Source organism: Spermophilus citellus (assembly GCF_964194105.1).
Source record: "Spermophilus citellus genome assembly, chromosome: 18".
Classification (NCBI taxonomy): domain Eukaryota; kingdom Metazoa; phylum Chordata; class Mammalia; order Rodentia; family Sciuridae; genus Spermophilus; species Spermophilus citellus.
Window position 1 is genome coordinate 37,093,709 of NC_138200.1, and position 15,357 is coordinate 37,109,065.

At 56.1% G+C, this 15,357-nt stretch overlaps 1 protein-coding gene across 2 annotated transcripts in view; it reads left to right on the forward strand.

Moving 5' to 3' along the window:
* The first annotated feature begins 1,961 nt into the window (after positions 1-1,961).
* ADCY7 (adenylate cyclase 7) overlaps positions 1,962-15,357 on the forward strand; it is a 55,526-nt gene continuing 42,130 nt past the window's right edge. Inside the window, exon 1 of one of the 2 annotated variants that reach the window (XM_081274943.1) lies at positions 1,962-2,032. The gene's annotated coding sequence lies outside the window, so the exon portion shown is untranslated. Of the gene's footprint in view, positions 2,033-2,152; positions 2,313-15,357 lie in introns of those variants that run through there. The other variant, XM_081274940.1, reaches the window with a different exon arrangement.

Below are 15,357 nucleotides of genomic sequence, written 5' to 3' on the forward strand. Positions count from 1 at the left end.
GTGATTTCCGTTGCCTGGTAAAGGGTAGGATTGAGTTGACTGAAATGAGTGGTTTTCAGCTCCCACTGTGATTGGGTGACGGGCGAGTGGCTTAAAACCCTCTCCCCGCATTGTGAGGCCAGGTCCCCAAACTGCTGCAAACCCCAGACACTGACCTGAGCACTCGGAGGTCTCTCTTCAAGCAAATGTGTCCAGGAGTTCTTCGACATAGCCGATGATTAGAATCAGGATGTGGCCGTCTGGAGGAGCCCCCACCTGGGCAGAGCCAGCCCGCTCTAATCTGGAGCCCTTCAGCGAGGACTCCAACGTTCTCCTCCACTCCAAATTTACCAAAATATTTTCTTGGTTTTGTTTTCAAACACAAAGATCTTTAACTTTTTTTTTTCCTTCTTTATATTCCCTGGGAGCAGACTCTGGCAGTAGGATCCCAGCCCTGCTGGGAGACTGAGCTTCAGAGCCTGGCTCCCCCATCTCTGACCCGAGGCCCCGAAGTGGCAGAAGGCTTGCTCTCCCATCCCACATCTACTGAACCAGAAGTGGGGCCAGGCAGTGGGTCTCCATTAAACGTCTGGGAGACTGCTGGTGGCCAGTTTGAGCTGCTGATGGAGGACTGAATGTGGCACCAGGCGACTGTCACTGGGGAGTCCCAGCAGAGGCAGGAGGGGGATGTCTGACAGCCGACCGGGGGCTACCTCACTTTCTCCGGCTCTTTAACTAACTGTCTGCTGTCAGAGGACTTGGTCATGGGTTTGTGGGAAGATGACACAGAGGGCGGGGCGGGAGTCACAGCACTGCTCCTGGATGACAAGCACCTTGGGCTCTGCTTGGAAAGCCCCAGGGCAAAGGCACTTGCAGTTCTGGAGGCCTTGGGCCAAACAGGTGGGCTCCCTGCTGCGTGGGTGCTGTTGGGGAGGGCTGTGGTGCAGGATGGGCTGGTCAGAAGCTGCCCCTGGTGAGGGTCACCATCTGCCTACTGCCAGGATTCCCTCTCCTGGGAGGCCTAGCTGCTCAGGAGAGTTCTTGGGAATGCTTTGGTGACCTGGCCAGGGCTGTCGGTGGTGGGGTTGACAGTGGAGCGGCTTGAGCCCAGACAGCCAATGTCTTACCTTGCCTGGCGCTCAGAGGAGGCCAGAGGAGGTGCCGTGGGGGAGCTGGGAGGATCTGCTAAGGACGGGGTGTGAGCCTCAGGTAGGACACCTGGAGTGGGGGCTAGGTCTTCCTGCACTCCACCGTCCGACTCCTCAGCGTGGTTTCAAAGTGAGTGTCGCTGGGCTGGGTTCCTGGCCTGCTGTGGGTGACTGTGATAACTTAGGGTGTTTGGCCTGTAGGGAGAGCTGGGTGCCTGGTCCCAGTGTCCCACCAGAGAGTTCCAAGTAGCCCAGGCTTCCTTCAACCTGTGTGTCACAAGATCGCCTGGTACTAGTTAAACTCTCCTGAGCAGCTAGGCCTCCATTTCCAAGGAATGCCCTGGGAATCCACTGGCAGTGAGGACCTCACTCAGGTATCTGGACAAGATGGGCGGGAGGGACCTGGGGAGTCTCCAGTTAAACACACTCCTTAGGTTGATTCTCCTTCCTTTCATCTCCAGCCCTCCCAGCCTGACTCAGAGATGCTCTCCCAGCCTGGGTGCCTGCGAGGAAACCCAACAGATTTCTTTTTCTTTTCTGCCAACTCTGGGCCCCACCCTGGGTTATAGGGCTGGGTTATAGGGGTCACTATGAGGTCGCACACTACTTTCTTAGGCAGCCTTTGTCCTCCTGGTATCTGCGAAGGCCAGGTCTATAAAGCTGGTGCTCACCAGGGCGGCCAGTGGGCGGCTCCCACCCCTGGACCCTCCCGGGAGGTCAGGGCCTGAGTCAGAGTTTGGGCCAAAGCTTCCTCACCTTGGCCGGAGCGCACCCCCTGGAGCGCCTTCCAGCACGCGGCCCTCCCTGGAGGGCGGCCCAGGTCCGGAGCGAGGGCTGAGAAGCGATTGCTCCTGGGGACCGGGCAGGGGACGGGGCGGGGGCGCCAGGAGCTCGCGAGCCAGAGCGTGAGTTACTCGGAGAAACAGTTCCGAGGCCGCAGTCCTGCCGGCCAGCTCGGGTGGGCGGCGGCGCGGAGCGGGATGGCGGTGCGCCCCCCACCTTTCCGGAGACGCGGAGCGGGGCGCGGCGGGAGGGCGCCCGGCCACCCCGGGCTGCGTCGCCTGGGCAGGGCGGCCAGCGGGGGGCGCCTGCGGCCTCTCCGCCCCCGCCCGGAGCGCCGGGCCCGCCCGCGGCCACTCGGGCGGCCACTCGGGCGGAGGCGGCGGCGCGGAGCCGCGGCGGCAGGTGAGCGCGGGCGCGGAGCGAGGTGGCCGCGGGCGGGGGCTCCGGCCAGGCCCGGTGGGAGCGGGCGGGACCCGGGGACGCCCGGGTCGCGGGTGGGAGGAGGCCCGCGGGCGCGGGCGGGCCCCTCCTGGGTGTCCTTCCCCAGCCTTGGGGTGCGGGACTGAGCGGGATGCCCGGCCACGGAGGCTTGGAGCTCTCAGGTGGGTCAGGGCTTCTCTGTCACCCCCTCCCTCTCAGACACTGCCCGGGAGGCTTCCCAGACGGTCCCCAGCGGCAGGGACTGGGGACGCTCCACCTTAGGATGACAAGACAGAGACCTGAGGGACAGCCGGGGACTGCGCTCAGACCATCCCTCAGACAGGATGGCACCGAGGGGCCTGGAGACAGGGGCTAGGATGCAAGAGCTGCTGTCGGATGTGGGCGGGTGGGGGGACGAGCTTGTCCACCTTGGACCTTGGCTTAGCTGGGGGTGTGGGGTCGGACCCCAGGTCTATGAGAAGGTCCCGCAGAAGTGGCAGGCGGAGCTTGGGAAGAGCCACGGGCCACCATATGTAGCCTCTAGCCCTAAAAGGTGTGCGGCCACCCTCAGGCAGTACGTCCATGGCCTGGACATTTGAGAGTGGGCGCCCCTGGGCCTGTCATGGAGGACCTGAGCGGTGGGACCTGTTTGCAAATTTTACACATCCTTTGATCATAAGTTAGGAAGGGGGTGGGGGTGAGAGCACTTGCCCAGCAGGGTGAGATCCTGGGTTCAGTCCCCAGTACTGGAGAGAGAAAAAATGTCGGGGCTGGAAGCCCTGTTTATGGGGGGAAACCGGTCTCAGAGCAAGTTAGTCCTTGGTGCAGTTTGAGCCGAGTACCCACGAGTGAGCCCAACTCACAGACCTGAAAGCTCAGTCCCAGATGGGCCTGTTAAGTTACCCACCAAGGGGAGATGGCATTGCTTCTGCCCGACCACCCCTCCCTTCTTCCTGTTCCTACCCATGACCTGGTGGTAGTTCGGACCTTTGCTTCCGATCCCCACCTTTTGGATCCTCTTCCTCTGCAGCTGAGTGGACAGAACTGATGATGCTTATGTCAGGCCCTGGCTGAATGCAGCTGGGGGTCTTAAGTGGGCTGCCTGCGCCAGGTGGGGCCTGCCCTCTGAAGGCCACTGGCCTATGGGGAAGACAGAGTGGGTGACCTTGACCACCCTCAGCCTGCAGGCCAATCTGTCTACTGTGAACCAGAGGAGAACAGGGAGGGGTCTGTTCAGGGGTATCTTTGGCGGGGTTGTTGACAGATCATCTTCTTACTTATTCATGCTTTTTGTATTTTCACCACATCAACAATAAGGAAGAAAAGCAATTATTCCTCTTGTGTTTGTTTTAGTAAGTTCTCAAAAGCACTCCTGAGTGGCTACTTGGACTTGGGTTTGCAGGTGAGGTCTGGGGGCTGACTCGAGCTTCTGGTGGATTCCCAAGGTTGTGAGGTGTTTCCTTACAAATTAGCGAGAAACCTAACGGAAGTGCCCTGGTTGGTCAGTTGCAGAGCTTCTCATTGCAGGGTCGCCTCCTCTCCTCCGCTGTGTGTTTGTTGAGATCTGTGGCTCATGACAGCTGGAGAGCTTTTTGATGGACACGGCCTGGAGACTGGCTAGATGGGGAGTGAGCGACGGCAGGCCCTCTCCTGGGGGGCACCAGGCCAGGGGCATGGCACTGAGGTCATTGACAGCTCCAGGCCCCAAGATTTGGGAGCCAGTGTTGCCCAGCCTGGAATTGTGGGGTGGAGCTCTGGTCCCCAGGGGACTGGATGATTTCACCTCCCTGTGGCCTGGGCTTGGGTCAGGGACCTGCCCATCTTGCTGAGGAGGCTGAGTTTGCAGGATCCACCTGCAGGCCCCTCTCCGCTTCCCATGTGCGGCGGACTGTGTGTGACCCCCGTCCTCTCGCCCCTCCCTCCAGCGCAACCCTTTCTAGTGCCATGGCGGACCTCAGTGGGCCCTGTCAGCCTGGGTGCTCTGTGGTGAGGGGCAGGACCTGGGGACTCTTAGGGCTACAGGACTTCAAGCTCCGTCTCCAGGGCGTTTACCACCCTCTGCCTTTTGGACATTCGGACCCGGACTGTGACTTTAAGAGAGAAACAGGGCGGCTCTGCCCTACCCCTCTCTGTCCCCCTGTTTGCTAGAGGCAGGTGGCTCCTCCGCACCTGAGCACACTATTTGGAAATGGTTAAATGGGGCCCACAGGGTCGAGGCGTGGCATCCAGCCAGGGCCAGGTGCAGGGAGCCGGCAGCGGGAGGCCCTGTCATTGTGAACGGGAGGGAGGGCCCTCTTTCAGCAGTGACCACCTGTTGCATGAGGAGGCTTCCACGTGAGCAGAAGGGGCCCCTGTTTTCAGTTATGAACACAAAGGCTGCTCTCTGCCAGCTCCGGGGCCTGGGGATGAGAGCGCAGGCTGGGGAGGGAGTCCCCAGGCTCCACACTTCCTAGCTGTGTGACATCGGGCAAGCGCTTCCACCTCTTTGAGTCCCAAATGGGAATGATGAGGACGTCGATCTCAAAGCCCTAGGATCAGTTCCAGAAGAAAGGAGGCCAAAAGGACATGGCAGTGAGTTGCAGAACGTGAACTGCAGCTGGAGAAGACCCTAGAAAGCTCTTGTCGACACCGACGTTGATAAGCCTGGATGTGGACCACAAAGCACTGACGTTGGTGCTCTCATCACTGTTCATGTGAATCCGTGTTCTTAGGAAATATGTGCAAACATATTTAGGGGTAAATGGACACAGCCTAAGTCCTCTATGCTCAAATGCTAAAAAGAAGCCCGTGAGTAGCCATAAAATAAAGAAATATGAGGCAAAATAACATAAAGACAAATCTGGGTAGAATTCAGGAGTGTTCTTTGTACTTAACTTTTCTGAAGTTTTTAAAATATTTCCAATTCAGGGCTGGGGTTGTGGCTCAGTGGTAGAGCGCTGGCCTAGCACATGTGAGGCCCTGGGTTGGATTCTCTCCACCACATAAAAACAAATGAATAAAGTAAAGGTCCATCAACAGCTAAACCGGGGCTGGGATCTAGCTTAGTTGGTAGAGTGCTGGCCTCCCTGGGTTCAATTCCCAGCACCACAAAAAGAAAAAAGAAAAAACCTACTATTGTGTATAATATTTCAAGTTCAAAGTTGTGATCCCAGCAACTCAAGAGGCCGAGACAGGAGGATCCTAAGTTCTAACCTCAGAACAGGACTTAACAACAATTCATGTCACTTAGAATGGTGCTCAGCCCTCTGTGAATGTCACCTTGTTATTGCTGCTTTGTTACCATTAGCCTCGGCAGATTGACTTGTCTCATTGTCATAATAAACCAGAGGCAGGTTTAGGTTTTCCCCCTTACAGATCACACTATTGAAATCCAGAGAGGTTAAGTGGTTTGCTCAGGGCCACACAGCGCTAATAGAAGTTCAGGCACTAACAGAAGGACTGCAGAAGTACAGTGTATTTTGGATGAATAGCCAACATTTGAACCACAAGATTTTGCATAAAAACCCAGATTTGTAGTTTCCTTTGCCAAACTCAGAAGGCCAGCACCTCCAGCCGTGTGGCTGCGTGGCAGTTGCTGGCTCATGCTCAGCAACCTCTCCTCCTCACACAGGACCTGGGACTTAAGTTTGCTCCGGTCCTTACCTGGCCACTGGCCTGACTGATCAGTGTCCCCTGTTGGCGTCCAGGGGTTCTGGGTTTGCCGTCGTGGGGAAGGGACCCCAGGTTCTTCTCTCCCCCGCCTGCTCCTCCATCCAGCCGTGCTCCGTGGCCATGTGAGCATGCAGGGCGTGGGTGTGGGGCTGGGGTGCTGTGGGGATTGGGGTGCTGCGGGGGCTGGGCCGGGGAGCTTGAGGCTACTGTCTGCCATGTCCCGTTGTGTTCCTGGTCCTCACATCCTGCCCGCAGCCCTGTGTGCCTGGCTCTGAAGAAGGGGTACAGGGTGGATCCCCGTGAGGAGGGTAAAGGAGGGGCTCCCAGAGGGGTCCCGCAGTGGCTTTTGCCCTGGTCTGCTGGGTGAGCCTCTGGTTCCCGAGCCTCTTCCCTGAGCCCCGGGGTCTTTCCCTAAGGCCTGGGCATCCTTGGGCCTCCCTGGAGGGTGGCAGGGTCCTCTCTGCATGTGAGGCTGGGATGGTGACTTCCTTCAGCGCTGGGCTCTGACACAGCGACTCCCACCAGCCCGGGTGAGGGTGAGCAAAGGCTGGACGTGGGCACCCCTGTGCGTGGGGTGGGCATCGGCTGGGTGGCCTTGTCTGGGTGCCCTTGCAGATGTGTCCTGCGGTCCCCATCTCAGTGCAGGTGGCAGGAGGAGTGCAGTTTGGTGACAGGTGGGGACACTGGAGTTCAGAGGCCACGTGACCCTCACAGCTCTCCCAGCCAGGCAGCCTGGTGCTGGGGCGGAAGCCGAGCTCTGCCCCTGGCCACGGCTCTGAGCGCCCCTGTTGGGAGGAGGAGAAACAGCTTGCTTCTTATTTCTAAATGACTTTAGTATGAATTACAGAAAGAATTCACATTTGGTTCTTGAAAAATCAGAAAATACAGCAGGTGGGGGGAACCTTAGAATCTTGGCTGTTTAAATAACCCATTACATATTGTCATATGTCCCTGCAAATGACTTTTTTTTTTCTCAAACATATGATAAGAAAAAAAATGTTGAGCCTCACAACCTGCCTTGTAGTCCTCTGAGGAGGGTTTTGTGTGTCCCAGGCTTTGTGGGGATTGGGCTAGAGAAACAAGGTTCTCAGACAGACTTCAGGTCAGCTCAGCACTCCACCCGGGAGGAGCCCCAGATGACTTCCTCTGTCCCCTATTGCTGGACATGTAGGCTGTTTCCAGTATCTGTGCAGCGAGCCTGATGCACGCGGCAGCCGGTAACTGCGGTCTCCATCTATTGGGGATTCTTAGGGTGAATAAAAGCAGGTCCATTTCCCAACCGTGGCGCCTGCAGACTGGATGCAGGTTTGCGGTAGGCCTGTCTGTCCCAGACGCTGAGCTTCCAGCTCCTGGGTGAGCTCTTCTGTGGTCAGAGGGTGAGCTGGGGAGGGGCTCCCAGGAGACAGCGCCACCAGGAGAGGTGTGCGATGCCGCCCAGGCAGCTGCTCGCGCCTCTAAGCCCCTGTGGGTGAGGTGGGAGGCCCTGGGGAGAGGAAGGTGGCTGGCAGGTGACCCGGAGGCTTCCAGGAGGCAGTGGGGAGGGCCTGTGTCTGTGTGTCTGTCTCTGACTCGACTCTGTCTCTCCCCGACTGTCTTCCTCCCTCCAGCTGGGGCCAGGGCTGGCGGGGTTCTGTGCTGCTGGCTTGGAGTCCCCGGGTGAGTCACTTCCCTCTTAGGACCACACATTCCTCATCGGTAGAAAGGGGCCAAAAATGACCTCTTCCCTGTATGCCACTCGGATGAGACAGCAGATGGGAGAGCTCTGTGCTGGCAGGGTTTCCACATTTCCTGATGGAAAATTAGACCTACAGAGAGGAGGGGGAGTGTGCTGACCCCCAGACTCCCCCGGCCTCAGGGTCTCCAACTCCTGACTCTGGCCAGCCTGGAGGCATCTCTGTGTCCCCCTCCAGTATCACTGCATCTGTGAAAATTGGCCCTACATTATGAAAAGATAAGGACGCTTAAAAAAAAAATACAAAACTTGTGACCATCAGAAAACTGTTAGAACTGATAAACGAATACAGTAAAGTTGCATGATACCCAATCAGCACACAAAATTCAATAGAGTTACAATACACTAAAAATAAAATATCCCAAAGAGAAAAATGTAAAGACCCTATTTATAGTAGCTTCAAAACCAATAAAAGTCAGGGGGAGGGAGGCTGAGGCAGGAGGATCACGAGTTCAAAGCCGGCCTCAGCAATTTAGCAAGGCCCCAAGCAACTCAGTGAGACCCTGTCTCTAAATAAAATATTAAAAAAAGGTGGGGTGGGGGTGCTGGGGTGGTGGCTCAGTGGCAGAGCGCTTGCCCAGCATGTGCAAGGCACTGGGTTCGATCCTCAGCACCACATATAAATAAATAAAATAAAGGTCCATTGACAACTAAAAAATATATTTAAAAAAAAAAAAAAGGCTGGGGATATAATCCCAAAGACTCAGGAACCCGGGGAAGGAGGATTACAAGTTCAAGCTCAACCCAGGCAATTTATCAAGACCCTGTTTCAAAATAAAAAGGGCTGGAGATATAACTCAGTGGTGGAACCCCGGGGTTCACTCCCCAACATGGGGAAGCGCGTGGGGAGGAAGCCAACAGATTCATGACAAACGCTGAGTGTTGCTATTCATCAGGGAAATGCACATTAAAAGCTCGAGGGGATGTCACCTCACAACTGTCAGAATTAACAAGAAATGAAAGACACGTGCCGGCAAGGATGTGGAGAGAAGGAGACCCTCGCGGGCTGCTGCAAGGTGCCGGTGGGAATGAGTCGGCCTGGCCATTACCAAACAGCACGGAGGGGCATAGAACAACTATGTGATCCAGCTGTATCCCCTCTGGAGACCTCCCCAAATGATTTGAAATCAATATGCTGAGACATGGGCGCTTCCGCGCTCACACTAGCCAAGCCGTAGAATCAACCTAGTGTCCATCTAATAAAAGGTGATGTGTATTCGTGGTGGAATACTATTTAGCCTTTAAAAAGAGGGAAATTCTGTGATTCACACCAACATAGATGAACCTGAAGGGCATTTTGCTAAGTGACATGAGGTGAGCCCAGAAGGACAAATGCAGCATGATCTCCCATACATGTCCTCTGAAACGATCAAGCCCAGAAGCAGAGGTATGATGTAGTGACCAGAGGCAGGCAGAAGCCAGAAAGGTGCTTGTGACAAGATGCAGTTTCAGTTAGACAAGGAGGAATTAGGTTCAAGAGCACCATGGCAGCTGGGTGCAGGGACTCACGCCAGTAATCCCAGCAGCTCCAGAGGCTGAGGTAGGAGGATCATGAGTTCAAAGCCAGCCTCAGCAATGGAGAGGCCCTAGGCAACTCAGTGAGACCCTGTCTCTAAATAAAATACAAAATAAGGCTGGGGACGGGGCTCAGTGGTTGAGCATCGCTGGGTTCAATTCCTGGTACCATTAAAAAAAAAAAAAGCATCACAGCACAGCCCACAATGTATATTTCCAAATTTTAAATGTTCTCACCACAAAAATATGGTAAACATCTGAAGTGAGGGATATGTTAATTAGCTTGACTTAATCATTCCACATTGTATAGAGAGAATTTTGTATTCCATAACAGTCAATTTGCAATAAAAATGTAACATTGCATCCAAAAATTAGCAATAGTTTATAAGATCATAATGAGTCAGGGTTCCAATTGTTTCATAAATCTCAAAAAATGTACTTTTTTAGTTTTTTTTTTTTAAAGAGAGAGTGAGAGAGGAGAGAGAGAGAGAGAATTTTTAATATTTATTTATTTTTTTAGTTCTCGGCGGACACAACATCTTTCTTTGTATGTGGTGCTGAGGATCGAACCCGGGCCGCATGCATGCCAGGCGAGCGCGCTACCGCTTGAGCCACATCCCCAGCCCAGTTTTTTTTTTTTTTTTTAATAAAATCAGGATCCAAATCCTAATGCACCTAATGAGGTGGTTCTCCATTCTGTTGTCCGTGGAGTTGGGACTCATCTGTCCCCTGTCTCCGTGGAGGTTTGGTGGAAGCAGGTGCCTTTCTGCAGCAGAGCTTCCTGTCTGCATGGTCCTGCCTCCTGCATCCTGTTGTAGCCACAGGCTCCGTCTAACTTGGAGATGGCATTACACACTTCTGGAAGGTGGGCTTGTCTTGTGGAAGCTCCTTGTGTAGTCCGCCACTGATATTTGATGGCTTTAACATAATTTATTTTTGGGGGGGGGGGCTCCAGTTTTTGCCTGGCCTTGGAGGGATGCTGAGTTTGGTGTTGGCTGGGGGACTCCTGATCTCGGTGCATTCTTTCCCCTTATTCCTGCTCTTTCTTCTTTGTAGTTGCTTTTCCTCCTGGTTGGTGTAGTTTTATTAGAGAAAAAATTTAAAAACAGACAAGCAAAGAGTGACATGAGTGGGGTGCGGTGGCGCACACCTGTAATCCCAGTGGCTCAGGAGGCTGAGGCAGGAGGATGGAGAGTTCAGAGCCAGCCTCAGCTCTAAGGAACTCAGTGAGACCCCATCTCTGATTTCTAAATAAAATACAAAATAGAGCCAGGATGTGGCTTGGTGGTCGAGGGCTCCTGAGTTCAATCCTTGGTACCAAAAAAAAAAAAAAAAAAAAGATGGAATTTAAACAAAAACCCTTCTAAATTCTATCATTTAGTAATAATTTCCAAGATCTGGAATATGTTTTTTTTGGGGGGGGGGCGGACACGGGCCTGTGCCTGGCCCCGAGCTGCACCCCTAGCCCTATGTGCCGGGCCTGAGCCACTTTCTTCCCTTCTGGGAGGACGCCATCTTCCTCCCTGCTCTTCTGAGGGTCACACGGGGCTGGGTGCAGGGAAGGACGGGCGTCTGCCCAGCTGCAAAGTTTTCAAAGGACACGGGCCTCCTGGTTGGCAGGGCGTCGCTCTCACATCTGTTCTTTGCGGATTCTCTGTTACTCGACCCGCCGTGACCCGGAATGCCCTGGCCCTCCACAGTCCTGTCCCCCACGCCTGGCAGACCCCGGGGCCCTGGGCCGGGGGGCCATCCCTGCTCCTCCAGGCCACACCACCCACAGGGTGTGGGCTGCATCCTCCTTCTCCTGCTGGGCCGGAGCCAGGCCGTGGCCATTCAGAGTCCTACCTGGAGGGAGGGCTTCCAGGGAGCTCATTCTGATAGCAAAGGTGCGGGGCTCCCCAAGGACCGGTCCCTGCTCATCCCGAGCCCTCAGTGGGAAGGGACAGACGAGGCCAGAGGTCCCAGAGGTCGTGGGCGGATGCCCTGGAATGCCACCCAACCCCCCGGGGCAAAATCGATCTGAAAGGGCACTGAGTGATGGGACCACAAGGCTGGGCCTGCCCCAGGGAGGTGTCCCAGTGAGGCGGAGCTGGGGACCCCAGGCCAGGACTGAGCCTGCTCTGTCCTCGGGGAGCTCTGGCTCCTGGCCGCACAGCGGGCTCCGTGTTCTCGTGGCAGAACCTGGGTACCCAGGGCAATCTGGCAGGAAGGTCCCCGGGGCTTCCTGAGCTCAGGTGCTGGGGAGCTGTCCTCGCCCTCTGTGAGCGGGTCAGGTGGGGGACGGGCCACGTGAGAGAGCGGGATGAGATGGGTTTCTTTGAGCGGGAAGAGCCAAAACCCTCTTCCGGCCCATGGCAGGGGTGAAAGGGGCCCTCGTGGCTGCTGTAATGAAGGTCTTGGGGGGCTGGTATAAGTGACCTGGGGCTCCCCGTTCTCTGCTTCACGTTAAGGTGCCCATTGTCCACTGCTGCGTGACATTCTGCAGTTATCCACAACCTCTGTGGGTCAGCAACAAGGCTCGGCTGGGTGGCCGTGGCTTGGGTCCCTGCTGAGGTTGTCTGTGGTCGGGATGTCAGTCAAGCTGTTGGCATCTGAAGGCTTGGCATGGGACTTCCCGCGGGCTCAGTCTTGGGGAGGCAGAGGCCTTGGCTCCTCCAGCACCACTCTTGCCACAGGCCTGCTGAGCGGCCTCCTGCCCTGGCGCCTGGCTTCCTCTAGAGGGGACCATCTAAGACCAAGGTGCAGCCGTGATGCCGTTCAGGACCTCAGAAGCCACACGTGTGACGGGTCACAGGTAATGTGGGGACTAGTCAAGGCAGGAGGCTGACCGCTAAGAGGGGCCCGGGGCTCCTGGCTTCCATCCTAGCAGCCCAGTGAAAGAAGAGTGGCTTCTGCATGGAGTTCCGACAAGATTAGGCCTCAGTGGCCCTCCCTGAGTCCCACACCTGTCCCTCGGGTGCCCTGGTCAGGAGCCCACCCTGGAGGGCTGAGAGCTACTTCCTGTAGGAATAGGAGCTGCTGACAGGAGTCAAAATGGCCACTACAGAAAGAGTGACCATGAATGTCCTCCACAGGGGGGCCAAGGGGAGCTCTGTGGGACTGTGACCCGGTGATGGTGACGATAGGACCTTGGGGGACGCTTCCTGGAAGAGGTGACATTCCTGCCTGTCTTGGCAGGGTGGATGGCCTTGACCCTTTCAGGAGGTAGAAAGGCCTGAGAAAGGCCCAAGGAGAGTCGGGCGGCTGGACAGTGGGTCACGGGACACAGGGTGGCAAGACGAGTTGGGCTGGGTCTGGGGGCCTGAGGGGCCAGGACCTGACTCGGGAGGCATGGGCAAGCTGTGGGGACAGGCAGGAAGTGGAGCCCGAGTCTGGAGCACAGTTTTGGCGGGCCTCCCTGGCCTGCTGGTGTTAACTGAGCACTTCTCTGTCCCCCATGTGCTGCTCACTTGGCCCTTGGGCCCCCATGGAGCTGGACTGTGAGGTTGTGACTTCACAGATGGGCTCCCGGGGTCCTGTGCCTTAGCTGAGGTCATCCACTGTGACTCCCACTCCAGGGTGCTCTTCATCGCCCCTGGGCCAGGGGCTGGGGTGGTGGCCAGTGGCCAGCATGATTGCTCAGACCCCTGCCAGGGCTCTGCTGGGGTGTAGGGAGCCTGCTCCCCGCCTGGTGGCGGGAGAGAGGTGACTGGTGGGGACCCTTGTTTCCCTCCCATGCCCCTGCCCTGCAGAAGTGTGCCCAGAGTTTGCAAGGCGCTGGGGGGCGATGGGCTTCCTCCCGCGGGGGAGGGGCTGGACATCTGGGTTTGTCGAAGGCGCCAAGCTGTTTGCTCAGCACTCAGCCTCGTTTGTCCCTTGGCCGACTGACAACTCTGTCTGCCTTGTTTTTGCTGCAGTTTTATTCCTCCTGCCCACTATTTCGCGGCCTGGGCTTGGGCCCCCCCCCCCAGACCTCCCCCTGGCGGCTGAGGCCTCTCTCCTATGTCTCTGGACCCCATCACTTGCCTTTAGGGTTGCCTCTCTGCCCTCTCTGTGCTGTGCCTTGGTGAGACCCTCCTCCCAGGCTGGGAACTTGCATGACAGGGTCTGATCCAAGTCACTTCTGTGTCCCTAGCACCAGGAACAGGGCAGGGGGTGAGGAGAGGGCTGGGCTAAGCCGCAGGCCCTGGCCCCTTGAGCACACAGAACCTGATGCTTCCTGATGCTGTAAGGGCCAGAGGCCCCCCTTCTTGGGGGAGCTGGAGGAGAGGGTGCTGCTCTGTAGGCCTGGGGTCACCACCTGTCAGGGCTTGGTGATCTTGTTGGGGGCACTTAGTCCCCAAGGAAGCCTTTCCTTTCTCCCGGGAGGGTCAGCGATGAGAGTCTGAGAGCTCAGGCTGTGGAGTGGATGGGATGAGACTGAGTCCCGACTGGGCTTCTGTCTGTGCACTTTGGCAGGTGGCCTCTCTGAGCCTCAGTTTCCTCTTCTGTGCAGGAGGGATGGTAGCAGGTCCCTCCTCGTGGGGTTGATGAGGGATTATGTGGGCCCAGTGTGTGAAGTCTTGGCCTGCCATTGCTGACCACAGGGGCCCTGGCCTCTGCACACAGGAGGACCTCATGGTGGACACAGGTGTGGTCTGTCAGGTGCAATCGGGGTCACTTGCTCCCCACCTGGCCATTCCCCGGAGAATCCCCAGCCCCCAGGACTTTGCCTGCCTTGGAGAGGTACAGATCACCCCTGCTGACCCCCAGCCTCCCTGCTCGCTGCTGTCCCTGGACAGGTTCCACACACCCTGTTCCCCCCCCAAGCCTCTGGGCCCGGCTCACCCCGGCTTTGGCTCTGCACCTGGCTCTGGCCAGACTCGAGTCAGGCCCGTGTTCCCGCAGCCTACAGCGAACGCCACATCCTCCAAAGTAAACAAAGGGATCAGGGATTAGTCAATGCTGTTAGGGTGTGATTTACAGGCAGTCAGGAGTGCACACTGAGTGGCCGGAGCCATGACTTTTCCTTCTCACACACCCACGTTCCCAGCACCAGCTTGAGACTGAGAGCATTGTCAGCTCCCAGAAGGTCCCCTGTGTCCCTTCCCAGTCAGCATCCTCCTGGGGTGAGCCTGTCCCGCTCTGTCACACAGATGAGGTGGACTTTTCTGAAGTCTCATGTTAGTGGAAACAGGTAGGAATGAGCGGGTCCGCTGGCTCTGCTCGCTGCGGTGCCGCTCGCCCATGGCGTGGGGGGACCACCTGCTCCTATCTGTGGCTGAGTATTGTCTACATCTGGGAAACGTGTTTCTCCGTTACCGTCGCAGGGCATTTGGGCTGTTTCCAGTTTACTGTTATGACGGAGCTGAACCTTGGGAGGCAGGTCTTTTGTGGGCACATGTACCCACTTCTTTCGGGTAAATGTCTGAGCTGGATTGCTGAGTCACTAGGGAAGCCTATGGTTAGCTGAGTCCACACTGCAGGAGGATTTTCCAGTGTGGAGGCACCGTTCTGCATTCTTACCAGGGTACATGGGATTTGGAGTTGCTCCACATTCTTGTCAACACTTGGTATTTTCCTTTTAATTTTAGTTATTCTAGTGGTGTAATGCATCCTTAGGCAGGGTCCCCCTGCCCTGGTCCTGGGAATCAAACCCAGGGACACTCTACCACCGAGCTACATCATTCCCAGCTCTTTTTATTTCATTTTTAAAGATTTTGAGACAGGATCTTGCTAAGTTGCTGAGGCTGGCCTTCAATTTGCAATCCTCCTGCTTCAGCCTCCCAAATCATTGCCCAGCATGGTGTCTCCTCCTCCTCCTCCTCCTCCTCCTCCTCCTCCTCCTCCACCTTCTCCACCTCCTCCTCTTCCTCCTCCTTCTTCTTCTTTTTTAAATATTTTTTTAGTTGTAGATGGACATGATAACGTTATTTTATTTGTTTATTTTTTTATATATTGCCAGGGATCAAACCCAGGGCCTCCCACATGCTAGGCAAGCGCTCTACCACTGAGCCACGACCCCAGCCCTCTTTTTCTTTTTTTAAAATATATATATTTTTTTAGTTGTAGATGGACACAATATCTTTTATTTATTTACTTTCATGTGGTGTGAGGATTGAAACCAGTGCCTCACGCATGCTAGGCAAGTGCTCTACCACTGAGCCACGA